General features: G+C 40.7%; 1 protein-coding gene and 1 long non-coding RNA gene across 1 annotated transcript; one reads left to right on the plus strand and one right to left on the minus strand.

The window, feature by feature from the left end:
• The window catches only part of IL12B (interleukin 12B), a gene marked incomplete at its 3' end in the record, with an annotated part of 148,507 nt that overhangs the window by 96,293 nt on the left and 30,566 nt on the right, over window positions 1-21,648 (plus strand).
• On the minus strand, window positions 6,825-12,924 carry LOC310881564. The gene is made up of 2 exons (XR_014572449.1): window positions 12,746-12,924; window positions 6,825-9,630 (listed from the first exon to the last, which is right to left on the minus strand). It is a non-coding gene; the product is annotated as an uncharacterized lncRNA (long non-coding RNA).

Raw genomic sequence — 21,648 nt, forward strand, 5'->3', positions numbered from 1 at the left:
CTCTTAGACTGTAGGTAGGAACACCACTTTGTTCATTGACACAAAAAAAAAAAAAAGGTGGGAACTACTGGGAATGAAACTGATGATCCATCTGCTAGGTAAAGGCCTTTGGGAGTAGCTGTTCCAGATACAACAAAAGGACACTGCAGACTTGGGAGGGAATTTCTAAGCCATTGTGCCACATCCAGTCAGGAATGAGGAGCTGGAGTTGCTCCTGTCCCAGGAAGATTGAAGTGGAAGAAGTGAGAGCATGGGAAGGAAGAGAAGGCTTGAGGAAAATGTGGGGGAAATTCGGCAGTAAAACCCCACTTCTCAGCAGTGGATGAGACAACTTGTAAACTGCATTTGCTTACAAACCCTTCTCTGCCAAAAGCAGCTTGCTATGAGACTGAATCATTGCTGTTGGCTGACACAGACAGGAAGGGCTCCCCATATGCTCACTTTATATTATTAGCTCCAGCATATGAATGTTACAGGGCTGGGAAGGAACAGAGGGAAAACACAATGAACTTCAAAGGTCCTAGCATGACAGTATTTAGAGACTTTAGCAGCAAGCCTGGAACTGAGATTCCTCTGTGGCTGATATATATTGGAATCCAAATTAGACCCAAACCTGTTCTCTGATAAGGGGAAAGGAAGGAATAGCTAATAGCTTCCCCACCGAGAACTGTACTAAGCGTATACAGAAGATATCATCCTGAGTAAATATAAAAATAACGTTTTTTTTCTGGCTTTTAAGACACATCTTTTGCAACCTACTAACTGATTGGTGAATCATCGTGTCGTGCTGTCATTTGAAGAAGTGCAACAGATGGAGAAACAGTCATCTGTGATCCATCAGAAAACATTTCAGGGTCGAAATGGGTGTCATGGGGCACCCTTACAGAGCGATGGAAGGCAGCCTCTGAAGAAGGTCTGTAAGAACCCTGGATCACAGAATTTGTGGTAGGTCCATATATTTTATATGAAACTACTGGAAGCCATGTTACCTAATCATTCATGCAGGTGTCAAAAGCAAGGCGATACCACAGCTACTGTTGTCTGATGGGCATTAAATCAAACATCCAACATGTATGCATTGCAATACAGTCCTTAATTACTTGATTACATACTATGTTGATGGAGGGCCTGTCTCATCCACTGCCCAGGGTGAACTCAGTGGGATAAATCAGCTGCATAGCACAGCTCTGTTGTGTGCAGGATTCTGCCCTGCTGCTGGAGGCACAGAAAGGCAAGGAGGGAGGGAGTCAGTGATCTGCCTGCAGGGGCAAAAGGGCTAGCTGCAGAGCAAGTCATGTGAACTCAAACTTCCCAGAGGCTGTTGCTAATTATGTCACTAATTCTGTGGTAACTGTGATATTCAAATGTATGGCACAGGGTGTGTTTTGCAACAGTTCTGGCAAAGTACAACTGCAGTGAATGCCGATTAGTGTTATGCTGTGAACAAAGGAATTGCTATTGATACTGTGGTCAGTACAGGAGGAAAATGTGCTACAGGTATCCCAAAAATATGCATCCTGATCAGCACATACTTCTTTGGGTTTTTGTCTGAGCTGTAGGAATTGTGCCAAATTCAGCTGGAAGGCTGTTATGCAAATAAACATGAGTGACATGAAGCTGCAGGATTAGTATTGTTAGTGATGGTAAAAGAAAGTTATTTAATGCTATACATGATATTTACTGAATCATGCCACAGAGAGGAAAAAAGTCCTTTAGAGTTTGTAGAGTTTGGTTTATTGTTGTCCTTCCCATGTGAATAGCTGGGAAAAGACATCCTATTCCTTTTTTTAATTATTATTATTATATGGTCATATAGAACAAGTATTTTATTTCCTTGCCATTTTCAGAAAGCTGAACCAGTGGGACAATTTGGACTTAAACTTGGAGATGGGGACTTTAAGACAATTAAGTGAAGTGGCCAGTAAGAGATGAAAATTTCTCTAAGCCTATGGCCAGGAGGAGATTGGAGTCTGCAACATGCCTGACACAGAAACGAGGTACAGAATGCATATTACAGTCTCCCAGGAGGCTTGTTACCAGTAAGTAATTCTGTCCCTGCAAAGGACCCCGCAACTGTATGAGTGGAAATACACATTCTGGTATCATGGTATGGGATTGGCCCACACCTTTACACCTGACAGTGCTGAACCCTGCTAAGCACAGGGCTTGGTCTGGTCCTTGTGGTTCTCCAACCTTGTATGTACTGGTTCCATTCCCCAATATGACCTCCACCTTGCTAAGTCTGGTAAAAAACAGGAGTTATTTAATTTTCAAATAAGTGTTTTGATATGTCAGCTCTCCTGTGACTAAATGTCCTGCTCCTTTTTTTAATTTTTAAGCGTTCACAATGGTCCCCATTTCTGGCTCTTGAGAACATACTGTGTTTGATTTCATTTTTGTTATGCTTTCCCCTAAAAAAAAAAAAGTACAGGGCCCACTAAATTTGTGAAATAAATGGAAAAATGATCCCTTTGATTTGCAGATACTAGCAAAATCAAGGCAAGACAAACTTTGAAAAGCCAGTTCAAAACTATAAGTAGGGAAGAAGGGAAAAGCAGAAAAGCTAGAGGGAAAGAGACAGCAGTCAGAGTGACTTATCTTTTAATTTTTTTTAAATTTTATTTTTAATGGAGAAGGAGAAAGGACTCGTATTAAGCTAATCTTGCCAGATCCTGATAAGACTTAACACATTTGCAGGGATGGTTATACCATTAAAAGCAAAACCCTTTATAGTATGTAATAAGTTAATTTTCTTGGCAGGATTAGGAAATAATCAGCAGAAGAGAATCAGTAGAGACAGACAATCACAAGAGAGAATGGGGAAAAATATGTTCATGGACATGTCTGGCTCACAACTTAGAAATTAACCAAAAGGGACATCTGGGTCTCAGTTTAACAAGGTATTTAATTATGTGCTTAAATTTAAGTATGTAAACTGACTCAATAATTTTGTAATTTTGTTATTCTATGATTAATCTCAACAATATTAACTTTTTGATGTTTAAGGACACATTTATGCCAACTAGGTAACTCAATGTTAATTTTCTGGTCCATAGCAGCAATCATTTACTTTCCGTGTTTAAAAACTAGCTAGGCCCTAAAGAGTTAATACATGTATTTTTCTTCTTGCCTGCACTGAAAACAAGATCAGTGGTATGTTTATTACATTGCCTAAATCATCATTCCTGACAGACAGGAATAACCTTTTGCAAGAATTTTTCTAGCTGGACGACTGAGGACAAGTTAATTCCTAGTCCAACCCTGTTATGTTTGAGGCTGTTTTCCCCACAGTGACTTTGATGTTTAATGGAGGACCAGAGTGGAATCATGAGGAACAAAATTTAAAAAAGTATCCATTTGCCCTGCACTGCTTGATGCTGCCATGATAAAATGCAGCTTATTTTTGAAAGGTATTTTGGAAAGATCTATCCAATCTAACCTGAGTCTAGGCTACGCAAATTATCTCAGCTTCCCTGTTGCAAGTGGCAAGAGACTGGCTATTCAACCTATCCCAAAATAGACCCATAATGTAGGATGAATCTCTGTTCCCCTCTACTGACCCAATGACTACCTAATCGCTATGTAATATCAGAGGATATGGGAATGACTTTCTGACAAGGAAAGGCCTTTTTGTTTTGCTTAGATGTTGTTTAAAACAACAAACATTAGTTATTCCAAAGCTTTAACGTTGTTTCCATTTATTTTACTTATGTTTAGCTGATGAGTTGCAGTTTTCTTTGGTATTATTCCAGGTCATTGTTTCTGAGGAATAATGGTTTGGGTGTAGAGTAAATTTGAGATATTTAGCAAGATAATTTTCATTAGCATATCACCATGAAGGAGATGTGCAAGTTCTCCTTGTGAAGCAAAACTGTCAGTGGGTTCTACACTTCTACTAAGAAGTCATGGCAGGGTGCTGTTCCAGCACTGCCTACTTAGTGGATGTGATATCTAAGAGATACTTGAATGGGAGTTAGATAAAGCATTGTAAGATCTACTGCTTTGACTATCACTGGGTTTGATGGCTCTCTGGAACAGAAAACACCAGTTACATAATTCACAGACTACTTAAGCACAAGAAGATTTTCCTTAATCTTAGAAAACCGGTGGGAGTGAGGATAGTGTTGCTTGGTTTTCAATTTTGAGGTTTTTGATTTACAAATGTTTTACTTTTTTTTTTTTTTGAAAAGTTTGTGGATGAGGAGGTTGAAATGAGTCAAAACCAATGTTTACAAGAGCTTGATACCGTAGTTGGCTTTGCACTTCTCCCACTCCATCTCCCAGAAAGACTATTCCCATAGGCAGGGTGCAAAGCTCCTTGTCCATTTAATACCAAAAGAGGTCACAATCCCTGCAGGAGGACATAACAAACCTACTCTGCTGTTGTTTATGGAGAAGAACTGTTTGAATACTTAGGACATGCCTGCTTCATTTGTGAACACATTCACAGCTTATAAGGGCTATTCAAATGCAAGCATAAATATAAAAATATCTGCACTTTATTCATGGTATGCCACTTGTCACTCTTGACTTTGAAAGCTTTAGTTATCAGTTCACTGAGCAGCATTTATCCCTTGTAACTCCATGATGAACAGCCAATACTGAACACTCAGCAATACAAATTTGTCCTCCAGTATAGCTCACTAAAAACAAAAACATTCTCCTTTACTTGGAATGCCCCCCAAAAGGACAAAATTAAAGGATGAATGGAAAAATGCAATCATTAATATAATACCATAGACCATACTGTAATAAAATAAGTAATTGTAGCATTTCTTATGAATTCCAAATAATGCATAACTAAAGGCTTAAAAAGTCTTCGCCCTGCTGCTTGTGCCAACTGTGTTTTTCTTAGCTTGAATAATAACAAAAAGTATTCCTTTCCAGTTATACAGAGATTTTCAGTGGCAGTTAGAGTGGTGTAGAGACATATAATGTGAACAGGTGGAGTTTTACAATTAAGTGCCTCTGAAAATCCCAGTAGGTACTGATCTTCCAGTGTCTTTCAAATTGTCATGTATTTTTTTAATTAGTTTTATTGACGTGTTTGTATGTGGTGGAACAATCCTGAAATGCATGAGCTGTGACTACCGCAGAATGCAGATTTGTTACACTTAAGAGCTTCTGAGTGCTCTTCTAGGCATATTTTAGTATGGTGAAGGCATCTCTTGATCTTACATGTTAAAGTCTACATTTGGGAGTGATCTGACTTGACCAAACTTCTTTGTACAAATGTAACAGATCAGAATCTATATGTTTTGAGCATCCATTTCTTACATATGATCCCACACCGTAAGAGTGTTCTCTTACATATATCAGCCCATAATTCTCCCCAAAGAGGAATGGCTTATTATTTGTGTCTATTTCCTCTCAGGATATCTTTTAGGATTTTACCTCGGAAGGAGCCATATGATCGATGGATTAACACGTCAGAAGCTGTTAGACAAAATAATGCTGTCTGTATATAGCAGCCTTACTGCAAAATCTTGGACACCTTTCACATACCAGACTTCAGAGGCTCAAACTGTGGAATTTTCCTTGGATTTCAGGGGATGGCAAGTTAAGGTAGCATGTGCACAGTCTGAGGTGTGGAGGCCATTAGTGGGATTTGGTGGGTGCCTCCAGTCTGGAATAAGAAGTGTGTGCCAAACTTCTAAGTACAAGTGGAGATAAAATAAGGGAAGGTTCAAAGCAGATGTGAGATTTGGCTGCACCTGGAGCAGACTCTGTCCCCATTCTCACTACACTGCCTAGGTAGATCATAGGGATTAAGCTTGTTAGGGTCCTAAAGACAGGCAGTATGAAATAGTTTCTTCCTCTCCGCAGGTCCACACCTCTTTTCTTCCTCACAGCAAACCATCACCCAATAGTCTACAGACCTGTCTTGGGCTTGAGAAGTAGTTCATGGACTCCTAAGGATGAAAAGCAAATCTGTTGATGACAGGCTAAGATTTGTTATGGGGCTATGGGTCTGCTTACCCCAGTCTCGGGCCTATCAGTACACTCAGGCAACGTTCACTGTACATGTTATACATATTGCTTCCTTTCTGGGAAAAAAAGGCAACGGTAACTTATCTGTAATTGTGATCACATCATTTCTTTTCATAATGTCTTAAAGTATTGCTACAATACAGGTCTCTTTTCTTGCCTGTGCCTTGGATATGAATCCAATACAGGCCAGTCAGGTGTTATGTTCATAGATATTCTTGATCAACTCTTAGCTTTCATTACTGAACCTATTGGCATGAGCCATATCTGTAAATTCATTTGCATTGAATAAAAGAAAACAAGGAAAAGTTGGGGAAATTAAATCCCAGCAAAATCAAACAGCTTGCATAGTGTAGTGCCTAGAACATTTTGTGTTGGCCTTGTGCATGGAGATTTGAGAATGCAGCAGTTATTGCATGTCATTCAGCAATTTCCTGTATTAGTCAGTACAGAGGTATTTATCCCCAAGGAACTTGCAGAAACCTGAGTTTTTCAATCACTTGAAAGTGAAGAGGACGATGCACATGAGATTATAAACTCTCTAAGTATGCTCTATGGTGTGGTCTATAGCCTTGAACTAGTCTTTAGTGTCTGGGAAGTGTTCAGTGGCCCTTCCAGCCAGCCTGTAAAGGTCACTAAGTTCCCTGTGCTTTTGATTCAGTTTGTTTAGGCCCAACTAGGGTAGTCTTTTCTAACTCTACTTTCTGTGATTCCATTAGAAAAATGAGTTTCTCATTCATAGGGCCAAATTTCCATTAGGCCAAATTTCACTTTCACTTTGGAGAAATGAGGTTGTACTATTTCTAGCATCTTCAGGAAAATTTGGGCTCACCTGCCTGCAAACACCACTGAAATTAACTTTCAGCAGTTGTCTTCAAGGGCTTCCACATTCATTAAAGTTTGCAAATCATTTACTTTGTCAATGTAGCTTTTTAAGTAGAGAAACTATACATATATATAAATACTAGGTCAGACTTCTTCTCCCTAGTACACATCACCTTGTACAAATGCATTTTAGTTCTTGTCTGTGGCTCCTACATACTGCAATAGTGTGGGCAGCAACAGCTCCTTACTGTGATCAAGGAGTCTTAGAAAATTTGTTTGTTTTTTTTTTTTTTTGCTGGAGTTCACAAAATACTCCCTAATCTTGGAATGCAGGCTACATGTTCCTTTGGATCAAATGAGGTTTCTCTCCTTATTGTTGCTATAGTTCAACTAAACAGGGCTTCAGTAGCAATTTGAGAGAAAAGTGCTTCTAAATGTTCCTAGAATTTGTTCTATAATTAGTGTTGGAGGTTATGCAAGACTGAAATGCACAACTACAATGGGAGATGTGAATCCATCTATCTGGTCTTAATAAACTTTGTCACTAAAATCCAAATTTGTGGTAGAAAAAAGCCATAGCTCAACTGGTTTTCATTTTTCCTTATCTTACATTACCCTCTAGTGGCTGAGTCTTTGAGCAACATCTAAAGCAAAGATGAGAAGTTAACTGGAGTTTTCATGCAGTGTCCTTTATCTGAGCATACATGACTACTACACTCTAGATATGTTTTACTTATTTTTTAAACTTTCCTCAAAACAGAAAAATTGTGAAAACAATCCAAATCAGCTAATCTTTGCAGGAAATAAATGTGAGGAAAAGTATCATCTTGCCAAAGCTGAAAAAGTGGTCTTCAACATGTAAGGAAGAAGAGAGTGCTTGAGCCTGTTGATTAAACACATCCCTTGCTTTTCCCTGTTCAGGCACAAATTTCCAGACTCAGACTCTGAATGTAATTTCTATTCCCCCCACACCACGTGCGTGTTGCAGAATTTTACCAAATATGCAGTAAAAACTTTTGCAAGGTATGAACAGTCACAATGGGTACTTCAGTTTTGACTGCTTTAGCCTTTTGAATTGGTCTGGTTTGGTTTCATTGATGGGGTTTTCTTTTGTTAACGAGAGATTCTAACCCTTGGAGATTTGGAGGAAAAAAATGGGTTGAGGCAGGATTGCATGGGGCAGCCTTTCTCTCTGGCAAGCCAAATGGCCTGGGGGAGCCAGCCCCAGAAAAGGGGACCCTCAGCCTCCCCCAATCCTCCTCCTTCCTCCATGTGAGGACGTCTGTCAGGCCTCTCCCAACACAGCCGCCTTTGACCTCTCACGGGCTACTCCATCACAGAACCTTGCTGAGGTCACAGTGGTCACCACTGCCTTGCCTTTGCCCTGGGCCCTATAAAACAGGCCCCCCTGCAGCTGGCCCACCACTTGCTCAGCTACTCGGTCCTCTGAGAGCCAGTGTATGTGGCAGGAAGAAGGCTAGAGAAGGAGCAAGGCGAACGGCAGCCCTCCTCGGTGCGATGACAGCAATGCGGTCCGAGGAAGCACAGAGAAGGATGGCAGTGAACAAGAAGATGTGTCATGGGCAGAGGGACAGCACCTCTGGCACAAAAGACACCAGTGCCCGAGGGACCTCTGGTGCCCAGCCCACAAACACGTATCAGCAATATCATTGGCACCACAGCAATGTGGGGAACAGGCCAGCCCCTCAAACATACAGTGACAGGGGGCCTGGGCCTAACCGGTGGTGCAGTGGTGGTGTGGAGTGAAGGCGGGAGCGTGAGGCAGACAGCCGTGGGGAGCAGAGGCGTGCCTATGGGCCAGAATACAGAGAGGGACCCAGCCATGGCCATAAAGCAGACAGCAGCATCAAACCCATGCATGAAAATCAAGCGGAGAGTGGCATGGGACCAAGGCATGGAACTGGACGACCCCCTGGTTCGGCACCCTGGCCAGAAAATATTCCTGATGGAAGGTGTCCCGTGTAGGCAGTCCCGGGCAAGGACTGGCTTGTCCTCCTGCCTAACACCATGGAGCCCATGGAGCTGGGTCCACAAGAAGCGGTGGAGGAACCAATGGAAGTGGATCCACCTCGGCCAGATCAGACCCGGGACTACCCCGGCAGGTCTTTGCTCTGTGCCATCAGAGAACTCCAACAGCTTCACAGCAGGGCCCAGCAAGCTCCCTACTCGTCGTCGCTCAGGCTCCATCCCAAGCATTAGCTTGGAGCCACCAAACACCCGGCAATAAAGAACTCTTGCCAATTCTCAGGGTTTGCAGAGTGCTTCTTTCCCATCCGCTAGCCCTTGTGTGAGAGGTGGCATCCCTTCTGCACAGAGCCTCGAGGAAGAGCACAAGAGAGGACCCAGCTCCTTTCAGGCTGCTGCACTGGGGTGACAGGAGGAGTCCCCGAGGGCCACCATGCGCCTTTTAACATTTGTTAAAATAGACTGAGGGGTGAAAATAGTAGTGTGTAAGCGATTATAAGTGGCTGGTTTCTTATATTTAGAGTGAGTTTCTATATCCGAGTAATTGGTAACAACAGACATGGAGAAGGCTGAAGTACTCAGCAGCTTCTTTGCCTCCATCTGCACTGGTAGATGGGCTTCCCAAGTCTTTCATTTCCCTGAACCCGTAGACAGAGGCTGGGGGAGCAAAGTCCCACCCACTGCAGGTTCGAGACCACCTGATGAATCTAAACAGGTACAAGTCTATGGGGCCTGATGACATGAATCCCAGGGTCCTGAGGGAACTGGCTGATGGAGTTGCCAGGCCTCTCTCCATCACAGTTGAAAAGTTTTGGCATTCAGGCGATGTCCCTGGTGAGTGGAAAAATGGAAACGTCATGCCCCTACTCTTCAACAATTAAAGAATTGAACAAAGAGCACTACTCTTCGACAATTAAAACAATTAGGAGACATTTCTTCTCAGAAAGAGAGGTCAGGCATTGGAATGGGTTGCCCAGGGAAGTGGTGGAGTCACCGTCCCTGGGGGTGTTCAAGGCAAGGTTGGACGTGGTGCTTAGGGACATGGTTTGGTGGGTGACATTGGTGGTAGGGGGCAGTTGGACCAGATGATCATGAAGGTCTTTTCCAACCTTAATTTTTCTATGATTCTATAAAAACATGCCCTAAAAATCTATAAAGTCCTATTTTTATCTTCTCTGACAGCTTTCTGGTTTATGTGACAAATAGGAAAGGCAAAAAGGCAACTCATTTAAATATCAAAAACTTAGGAAAGGAGGAGTTTATTAAAAAATTCCCTTTTTGCACGTGGTTGTCATGAAGGAACAATTATTTAAGGTTCCTATGGAATAAAATTGTTTAAATTTCAGTTTCTATTTCTTATTTCAAATTCTTTTAAGGGTTTTGGAAGGATTTATATAACCTAAATTGACCAGTATGTGTATCTCAAGGAATTAACCAATGTAATCACTAAAATGCCTTGCATTGTTCAGTTTGTTCATGCTCAATAGTCATTCTAAATTTATCAGTCAGAACAGTGTGTCTATTATTATTAACAAATTAACAGGCTCTCATCAGTTTAATTGCAGTTAGACCAAGGAAATAAATCTCAGAACAATCAGGTAACTTTTCACACTTCTATTAGTTAGATAGAAATAGAGAGACAGAGACTCAAATGCGTATTTCCTTCAGAACAATTAAATTAAATTGTATATTTCTCCATCTTTGGTTACATTAGAAATTTGCAGTGCGTACTCATGATGTGCTGTTTACACTGCCACGGTTAATCAGTTATGTGATACTAGCTCTGTTCTGACAGAATCATTTACGTAAATAACTAACTTGGCTCTAATTATGAATATAAGAACAGAACATTCTATTTGAAATTATATCACTGCAGTATGATTCCCTTGTTTGTTGTAACTAACCGAAACAATGCAATCAAATTTGTATACCTGTCCAGGAGTTACATGTTCCATGTGATATATTTAACGGCACTATTTTCCTTTAGCAAATCTTTCCATAAGAATTATATCAAAGCAAACTCTGCAGGCATTCTTGATGAAGCCTTTTCAAATCAACATTGAATATTATTGAAAATTCATTCAGGATATACTGGAGCTTGGAACTCCAAGAATTTGGATATTAAATTGATCATAAAGCCATTCCCAAAATATGATCAGATCGATACTTGTTTGTAACTGCTCTTTCTGGCCCACCCAAAGGTGCATTCCTGTAGTGACAACACAATGTATGAGTTTCCCCAAACACATTACCTTTTCCTACGCACACATTTTTCCAGTCAAACATGAAAATTCTAGCTATTTATTCAAAGGACAAGTACTACACTGTGTACTCATTTTTTCTATCTGAGCAATCCTAGTTAGCAATACAGCACTTCTAGATGAGTTGAATCTAATAGTAACACTATTAGTATTAACTTATGCTAATGGTAGTGATATTTAGGACCATGTAACTACTTAAGAGGAACTTTTCTTGTTCATCTGCAGCTTGACAGAGACTAGGCAGTGTGAGGTTCCTTGTGTCCCCCCTGCCACCCTAAAAGCAGAACTTTTGCTAAGGTGTTTTTGGAGCTTCTACAGAGCACCAGTGCGACCTGTCCTGTCCTTATTGCTAAAAAGTGCAGTGCTCTGGAACCAGATGGGGAATTTCCAGTAAATTCTGTTACACGGCAGCAGTTCTACTTCCATTTTCAGGGGTCCTGTTATCATTAGTACTTTCTAAGCCCTTGTGATCAGGACACGGTGTTAATAATAGGATAAGTGCAAGTGTAGGCAAAACAAGGCTTAATATTAGGTTCAAAAGACTTGAAAATGAGGAAAGCAAGGGAGGCATCATTCCAGACTTAGTTTATACTTCTTACATGTGCAGAAAGAGTCCCAAGGTCTCTTATAATGGGACCAGGAAAAAACCTCCCAGGTACAAGTGACAGTGCTGGGAAATTAGGGTAAGCTTGACTGTGCCATGCTTGGTCTAGTATTAAACAGAGACCATCTCTCATAACACGTGGGATGACACATCCTATGGTATGCACATAGATGAGGGTTAATCTTGCAAAACCAAAATGAACACTGTAAGTCAAGTCACTCAAGAAAAGATTGCCAGTACAAAATTCCTGAGATATATTGTATGTCAAGGACTCAAATCTTCCAAGGTGCCTATGTGTCGTAGTTTGTACTTACCTCTATGATTTGTAAGTTCTTAAGCTTTCTTACATTTTAGCTAGTTTCATTTTTTGGCCTATGTGGAAGAGCCAAAGCAATAGAAAAAAAGTAATGAAAAGCTCCCCATCTTTGTATCCTCCTTTCTTCATGCCTAACCAGGTGCCTGATCAAATTAAGTACAGAATTCTAATAAATGTTGGAGCTTCTCACATGTCTCTTTATCTCACCTCTTAGCTTTTCTGCCATGTCATAAGGAATTAATTAGTTCTGCTGAGTTAAGAATAAAGTCACATCCTCTCTAGGGTTTTAGATGAGGCTTTCTGTGGTGTTTAGCTCAGGTGACGGCTTGGGTGAAAATAAATTGTCTCAATTCCTCACTGCAAGGAATAACCACATGATATTTTGAATATTGGAATATCTGAAGTCTTTTTATATGTTAAAGGAGGAAAAATTCCAGGGCTGTTGAGAATATGAAACTGCTGAGAGTATCACCATAAGGTTCAAACTTTTCCACCCACAGTAAGGCTGGTCAGTGCTAGTACAGAAGAGCCCTGACCTCTGTTTTTACTATCCCTTTTGATTTCAGCCTTAGGGGCAGTGAGGGAATTACCACTAAAACTCTAGAGCCATAAAACTTAACATCCTAGTGACCACTGAGTTTAGATTCTGCTCATAAGACCGTTTTCACCCCTTTGGTGTAACTTCAGTAAAGACTATTATTTCTCAGAAACTGAATTATTTTCGAGTAAAATCATTCTCTTTGAATATCTTGTATCTTGCCTTACCTTGCTTTGTCTTACGTGAAGGCTGCTTTGTTAGCCTCCTTCCAAGGCTCAGAGATAACAAGACACAGGTGCTCACAGCCAATTCCTAGCTGAAACACCTTCCTAAACACACCCTTTTTGTTGGAAGGTATAAATTACTGTGGTGAGCAGCTTAGTAGAGTAAGGGGAAGTTTGAAAATAAGAATGTGCTGTTTTGGCTCTGTTGGGACTCTTAAATATGCTCAAGTCTATGTATGTTATTACTCTGATGCTCTCTGGTAAGACAAGAATATGATAAATTCCTTAGATTCATGTTTAAAGCTACCTCTTCCTAGCAAGTGCTTTCTGCTTGGCTATCTTCTTGGTGTGTGAATGCTTATGGAGTAGAAATCTCCGGAAATAAGCAATTAAACAAATAAGCTGAAGTGTACTTGAACTTACCTAATTACCTGTAATTTCTCATGATTATAAATTTTTGAAGGAAGTGGATCTTTCTTTCTTATGTATCTCCAAACTGTGAAGTTTAAGTCATGCTGGATATCCTGAGAGATCTAACTTTCTTATGGTATGTCTCTTTGTTTGTTTATTTTTGCATTTGCGAGTGATTTGAGGATTAGAGAAGAAGTGAAGTGGGGGCCCTCATCATTTAAAGTGAATTCAATAAATATATGAATATAGCTAATGTCCACCTGAATGTTTCTGGCTAAGGTGGTGGTGACAGCTATTACATCTTCACAGACAAGTTCCTTGTTCTCACAGAATGTTATTCCTCAACAAACCACATTTACAGTGCAAATATATTATACTTCCCTTTTATTTTCCAACCTAATTAAAGAAATAAACAGTTGTTTCCTGGCAGCCTACCTTCTTTTGTTAACTCTTTTGCAACCTATAGTGCACATGAAAATACATATTTAATGAAGTCTGCCACTGTAGCAAACAAAAGCATCATAAACAAGGCTGCTGTTTGAGCCTACAAATAACTAAGTTAGGAAGCATGTGATGAAACACTTTCATTCCTTGAAAATGTTCTTACAAGCTCTTAAACTCTGTTATCTCATGATTTCAAAGGCAAAAACTCAATAGTTAAGAACTGCAGAATTTAGTCAAAGGTAAGGGGGAGGGGAAATACTGAGAACAGAATAACATGGATGTTCCTGTCTGTTCACTGATGCATTATTGTGTCATGAAAGTTGTCACACTTCTGGGTCCCAACACTCAGCTGAGTGCTGCTAAGTGTCTTTGAGACGAGACTTCAGAAATGCCTCAGTAGTGCTCTGTGGACCTGTGGCCTGCTCGTCACCTTGATTAGCCAAACACAGAGCAAAGATAATGATCTGTCAGGCATCTTTAATCAAAGCTCTTACACATGGTTTGTTCCCTGTCAAACTTAAAATGCAATTACGTTTTGGCTTTAGCAGCCTGTCAGCTGCAGCCAGATTGGACACATCAGTGCAAACAGTGCTTTCTTCCTAAGTCTGAGTACTTCATTTCTGAAAGGAGCTATCTCAGCCAGCCCAGGCACATCTACCACTGTGACCGTGTAAAGGAAATGTTGTCCCAGATACCTTATAAAAAGCTAAAGCTTTATATAAAGACTGCCAGTCGAATCCTGCTTTGTGCCACCTGTGATGGTGGCTCTTCTGGTATGTGTTTAATGTACCAGTGTAAGGTTGCAGCCAGTTACTCGATTTACTAAATGCTGCCTGTCTGTGGGTTGAACTAGAAATCTGAAGATATTTCCTTGTCTATTCCTACATCCATGTAGGGTGACCAGGAGGCCTGCTGCTTGGCATTTGTTGCATGGGGAGCTTGTGCCAGACTCTTGAGAGTGGCTTTTGGTCAGTTCTGACCTCTACTACCCCAGAGGAAAGTAGAAGAGGCTGCTGTCCTCTGAGATGAATTTTTAGGGGTTCAAGAACTAGACTGTGCTGATGTGTTTTTATTTCAGTGGACCTTTGCCAAACTATACAGAGGTGCAGTTGGAAGCAGAACCTGTCTGCACAGGAGGCTGACTTAGGCTTGTTTAAATAGATATGCTGGCCACCTACTCCTGTGTTACTCAAAACCTTGCCTGTGATAAGTTAAGGTCCAGCCCATGAAGCAACTTCAATGGGAAGATCTGCAAGGGAATATTTCAAGTGGCATGTTCTTTCACCTCAGATCAGTATCCTGCTCCAGTATCCTACATGTGACACAGTGGGTAGCTGAAGCACGGTCGTGCTGAGTGAGAGGAGACCCATCACATCAGCTCTGCTCTTCTCTAACATGAATGCAGCAGGATCAATAACGTATGAATGGTATCCAGCCCTCAAAATGAGAAAAACTATGCCTTTGTAAGAAAACGCAGAAATTAGGGAAAATTTCCTTTTGGGGCTAGTAGGAAGAATATTGGCAAAATAAAACTGCAGCTTTTCTCTCAGCATCAAAATGGAATAATATTTTTCTACCCTTCATTTGTCTCATCAAATAGAATCCTCTTAATTTCTAGGTCATCTCTCATAGCTTCAGTTTAATAGCCTTAAAATAAATTTTTGCTTCATCTTCAAAATGAAAAGTTCCCACATTGTTTTTAGGATTTTTGTTTCCCAGCAGAAATCCAACAGAGGCATCCAGAAATCTGCTGAGACCAAGTTCAGCACAGCAGTAGTGCTGATGAAGCTGGAAGTTCATCTGGAATTCAGGAGCCAGCTAGAACGTCTTGATTTACTTCATTCAGAAAGTTTAACTCGTGTGAACAAAGTACTGGTTTGTTGCTATTTGTCAGGAGCTTCTGCCTCACAGCCTGAACTGGAGGTGCTGGCAGTCATCCAGATTGCCGTAATGTCTAGGTAGTAATCTGACCTTGTTCTGTTGGTACTTAATAGCTGGATTGCCTGTTGCAGCTTGAAATGGATTCCATCTGCGCTTGACTGCAATAAACCTAAGTGCCAAATACAAAAGAGCAGGAGAAAATGAAACTGGTTCAGTTGACAGTTTGATTCATTCTTTAAAAGTTCATGTAAACCCTGTTTGACATCTCTATTCCTGCTCACCCTCAAGTCTGTTGCAAAGGCAGAGGGGAGGAAAAAAGGATTCAAGTGTTACTTCACGGAATTTGTTCTTCTGTTGTTGGAAAAGTGAGCATTTGAGCAATTTTCCTTAATTCTGCAAATATAATGTAGCATCAGAAGTTAAAATAAAAGGAAGAATATGAAAACTCCAATTAAATGCATCTTGGAGAAGTCTTGAGGACTTCTTATAGTAAGAAGGAATTCTCCATATGAAATGCCCGTACAGCAAGGCAAAGTGTTGCCTGCTTTCCCACAGAGGCTACCTTGCTGTGGTGCCAGGTATTCCAGCAGGGTCTCTTGCTCACCCACAGCTGCTTTTTTCTGCCCATGCTTTGTGTTGGTAAGGAGCAAGAGTGGGGGCATTTTAGAAATGTTTCTAGGGTGCTGTGTCCTTCCAACAAGGCTGAATGGACTGGTTTGTTATCTCCAGTAAGATGACACCAAAAAAGTGCTACTGTTCACAACTGGGCATATAACTTAAATCCTCCTGTCAGACTTGATCTTGGTTATTTTTCCTGAACACAATTCCCCATTTGTTTTAACAACCACCACATATTTATTACAATCTACCTATACAATGGGAAAAAAAAAAAAAAAAGGAACTTTGGCTCTCTCAAGAAAACAGGTTCCCTTGCTTAACTCTGTTTCTTAATTTCTTAGCCATAAAATGCCCTAAGAAAATCTTGGGAACCCCTGGGCTAGCTGATAGCTCTGCTGTTTCTATGTGGAAACGAGCATGCTTCTATTGCTATAACCACATCCATACCAAGTAGATTGCAATCATGTCAGCCCTGCAGCTTCTGCAGACAGGGATTTGTTCTTGTACCGTCTTGCTTAGTTCTTATTCCTACAGGCAGCTATCCACAGCACACCAGGTTCACAAAGTATGATGATGCTTCTGCAGGCCTTCTGCTTCGCTAAATACAACATAGAGATTGTTGGTGTCTGCAATGAAAGATAAACAGAATAGAGGACTCGTTTTCTGACTCAGATGTATTGGTAGCAGGACTAAAACACATTAAAATGTTGCCACAGAATGGTGGAACAAGGTAATATTATTGCTCATTTAGGAGAGCCAGAGCTATAATTTCAGAAGTGTGGGTACTGCATGAGTAATTACTTGCCTTTTGAGCACAGAGGCATTTACTTGATAAGAATGTGGATAATTTTTCTTGATGCTTAGTAGCTTCAGAAACAGTATCTGAAGAAACTCAGACAGGTTCAAGTTCCTATGCCCGCCTGACAAATTGATCAAAATTCAGTGCTTGTAGAAGCTTTGGAGATACTCTCCCGTACCAGCTGCTGTATCCGAGGGACTAATGAAATATAACCACAGTACAAATACTTCTAGAGTTGAGTCCTTAACAACATTTTTTAGAAAATAAATTTCAAGCCTTCTAAACTTGCTGGAAGTTGGGCATATTTGGAGTTACCTGTAATTTGAACATGATACTCTGCTTTCTGCTTTAGACAATCTTGAACTAAACTGTCAGAGCTATTAAGAAAAATACTAAATAGCAAGATATTGTCTAGAGATGGGATGTCCTTCAGCACTTCATGAAATCCTTATAAAACTACTAAAGGCAATAGTAGGGTCTGTGTCATTCAAGGTTTGGTTCAGCCTGTGGAAAGTGCACCAGTTTGATTTTTAGGCCATAATTCCAAATTAGGGATGTGCAAACGTTTAAATTTGGCTTCATTTAAACATGGTTAAGAAACAAGAGAAGGCTTGAGGGAACAGACTTGCACTCCGGCAATGCTTCCCTTCCCTCCCTTACCCACTTTATGGCAAGATAGTCATGTCTGTAATGTGAAGTAAATTTGGCTTTAACAAAATGCCTTGTTATTCTGATACTTTTAAAGCTCGTTTGGGTCATTACACCTATTAACCAAGGATGCTGGGGCAAGGAGGGTGTGTAATGCTGATGTCTGAACCCTGTGGGACCTACAAAGAAAGCAAAGTTGAGACTGAAATCTGTGGTTCAGGATACATTGTGCTTTGGAGTATCATCTCTAAGGTGGAAAAGTTTGCTTCTTAGCCCACAGATGTCAAATTTCATGACAAAGATCTTGTTTCACCATCTGTATTTGAAACAAGGCTCCAGAGAAATGAGAGCCTTTTTCAATGAAAAGGGTACCTTTCTTATAATTCTTAAAAGATAATATGGAATTTTTGTTCACCTCAAGATTATACCATTCCTCTATTCTAAATATGGGTTTGCATGTGTTTTCTCCTCAGACCACACTGCTGTTGTCAAAACTGTCTAACTTTCAAAGACTGCAGAGAGAACATTGCAGAACTGAGAATCTGATTTGGGAATACTATGTCAGTGGTGTTCTGACAGTGTTTTAACAAGGGGATCCACAAAACAGTTCTCTTTTAGCAGCAGCGAAACCTCTAGGGAAACTTGTGGGTATATGTCTGCCAAGATGAAAGATAGATTGTGATTCATGGTAAGATTGTAGAATACGAAATATGATTGTGGTGTGTTTGTGATACATTTCTACTGTTAGTTGGGTGATTAAAAAACAAACAAAAACAAACAACAAGCTTCTAACAGAGTACAACACAATGGTTTAGAAAGCAAATAAGAGTGAATCTTTCTTTTTGGATTTTTTTTTTAACTAAAGGGATGAATCATGAATTTATGAATTGGTAGCAGAAATGTAGGAGAGCCCTCCACTATGCACTACTTGAGTACATTAAGAACAAGCCCTTGCAGATGAAAAATAACAAATCAAAGATTTTGGGAAGATGCTACATTCATGGGATGCGTTCTTGTTATGATTGCCACAACAGGGATGTAACTCAAAGGTCTGAGGCTGAAATGAAAATCCAGGACCTGGACTGCATGGGGGATGTCTGACCTGCTGCAGGAGCAGTCTTCCAGCTAAACACCCCAGCTGCTCTCAGCCTGCCTGGAGGCAGCCACACATAGTCACCAGCTGGTTTACTTTTGGCCTCAGAACATCTGTCCTGCTTTCAGCCATCCCCTGGCACCTCTGTTTTGGGGAGAGAATATTGTATAGGTTCTGTCCATGCACCGTCTCGGTTAATGAAGAAATTCTCTGGAAGGATGCTGGGATGCTGGTTATGCCTAATCTCTTGATTTGTTCCCTTCAAAGCACCACTTAGCAATGTGTGAGAGAAATTGACTTCAGAATATATAGTTGGTGTTAAGCCAGTTAATGAGATAAGGGTCAGAGAGGACTTTTCAGTGAGATTCGGTAAAGGACTTTGGTCATTTTCTGCTTGTTTCTGGCATCAGGAGATGTGGTCCCTTTTTTCAGGTGTTTGATCTCAGAAACTCTTTAGAAGTAAAGGGACTGCAGAATGCTCCTTACAATGTCTGTGGTCTTTCCTGCTGTGTTACTCTGAGATGCTGGTTTTGTAAGCTTTGGTTTAAAGGTATTCAGAGGAGCATTCCATAGCTCAGGAAGGGGCTTTTCGGGGGATGCTCTGGCCTAAGTCTCTTGTGTGGTGGTGATGATGGGGAATTAATCTTGGTGGTCCAGGTTTCTCTCTCTCTTTTTTTTTTTTTTTTTTTTTTACAGGGATTGTTCCTCGGGCAAGATGTATGGACATACCAGCTCTTTTAACATTACTGAAATGTTTCATCTTTCTTTTAAAAGTATCATCTCCTTTTTAACTTGAATCTGCTACTGTGGAAAATGAAAGAGGAAGAAAATTGCCCCAGTGAGTTTCCCCATCTCATACCCCTTTTAGTCTTGGAGGAGGTCTCTTGAGGTCATGGGACTGAAGCTACTGGGGACATTTTTCACTCACCCACGATATAGGAAGTTCAGTGTGTAAGGATTACATTGCTTTCTTATTTAGATACTCTATTCTTTAATTACATCATAGTTTTGCTGTTACTGAAGCAAGAGTTTTGATGCTCATGAAGTCACTCAACGTGGAATAAATGGGCACAGACATCAAAGAAGCTATGGCATTTCACATCACTGTGTCCCCAAACACTGCTTTCCCTGCCTCTGAGGGGATCTCACTTCCATGGTTATTCTGGCATTGGCTTCATCCCTGCAAATTCTGCGTTTGCTGAGACACAGCATCAGGCTGAAGAGGACCCGTGGATGTGGAGTGGAGGGACCCCTCCGCTACCGACCAGGGGGCCACTGCTGTAGCAGAATGGCTTCAAGGAGTTCAGATGACTACAAGGTGTCTGCAAGCCAGGCTCCGCTGGAGAGACACCTTGCTGTGTTTTGCAACCTTTGTGTGAACTTGAGACTGCTTCAGCCCCCCTAGCAGCATACTGCTGTAAAATAGAACAATCCTGCTTTTCTCCACATTCTGTCCTTGTTCCCAACCATATGCTCTTTGTGCTGGGCTCTGTTTTATTGGCCTCCCCTGAAAATAAGAGAGGTGGCTGATGAGCAAGGAGGAGCAGTATTTCCAGCAGGAAGGGCTTGTAAGTACACCTGGGGAAAAACAAAGTCTCCCATGTTCTGCCTGGGGTCCTCGAAAGCTTTTTGATGGGGCTTTGACCTGCGCTGTGGAGGAGTGCCAGGGTGGTACATCACAGCACTGCGCTGGGGATGTGGGTACAGCTGGCCAGAGGTGTCTGATTCAGCCAAAAACATGAACTGGGAATAGGGAGAAATAACAAAAGGGAAGTAGACTGGAAAAAAAGAATTGACTGTACATTTTTTAGGAATCTCTTCAGTGTTCATTAATTCTGAGATGAATTATGATCATTAGTTTTGCAAGTGAGATCACCCGTGATATGAGTCTTTAACGGGGATTTATGTAGCAGAAAGTAGACTGAAACTACTCAAATTTTCTATGAAGCTAGCAATTAAAGATCAGTGGCTTTCAGTCACTGGATATTAAGGCTGGAACTGAATTTCTGATTCATAGGTAAAAAACTCACTGTCAACCTCTGGAAATTCTTTATACAATTTTTTTCCCCCATTTTTCCATCATTTCTCTAAACAAAAGACTGACCTTGTAGTTAAAGCACGTGGCAGAATATGTGTTTGTGTTACTTCAGTCAGGTAACTTAATCCTTCACTGTATTAACTTCTCAATATCAAATGCAAAGATCTTGAGTTCCATAGAAATAGTCAAGACTATGAATGTGGAATTATCTGAGGGAAGGTAAAAATGCTTAAAACGATGTTATAAAGAAATGATGGCACTTGCAAAATGCCAAGTTGAAAGGGGAATTTGTGTTAGGTAATACTTCTTTCAGGGATCTTGTGCTGGTGTTCTTGGCAGACTGAGCTTTGCCAGTCCGTTTGCCTTGTGCATACCTGGATGCCGTGCTCTGTGTCTAAAGAATGTGGATTACAGCACTATATGATATTTCCTACTGTCATTTGCTTTCATGTTACCTAACACAGCTCAAAATCACATTAGCTGGTATTTTTTCTACTCAAAATATCTGCCACGTGTTTTTTGTAAGTTTGTCCTCTTCCTTGCCTTTTATTTTCTTTTCTCCCTTCCTTTTTCTTCTCCCCTCCTCTCTCTTCCAATCTTCACTTTAGCTTTTTCTCCTCAAAACTCATACAATGGTGAGATAAAATCTAATTGTGTTTTTACAATGTGATGGTTTGGTTCCTGGGAAAATAGCATTCACTAATAAAAAAATGTCTTCACATTTAATTTGCCTAGCAGGCAGCACTAGTAGTAGGAGAAAAGGCAGTGTGATGCAGAGACCAGCACAACTCTTAGTACAGACTACTGTGTGCCAGTCCACAGCAAATGAATTTGTTCAGAAGTTCCTGATTTTTTTAATACTAGACTCAATTTGCAGTAGTTCTTCAGTTCTAAAGTTTTCAGCTTGAACAATTCTTCATTCCTGTAATTAGATCTTATTGTAAATCCATTGGCAAGATTTGGTTTTGATATCA

This window comes from Anser anser (genome assembly GCF_964211835.1).
Source record: "Anser anser genome assembly, chromosome: 14".
NCBI classification, from domain to species: Eukaryota; Metazoa; Chordata; class Aves; order Anseriformes; family Anatidae; genus Anser; species Anser anser.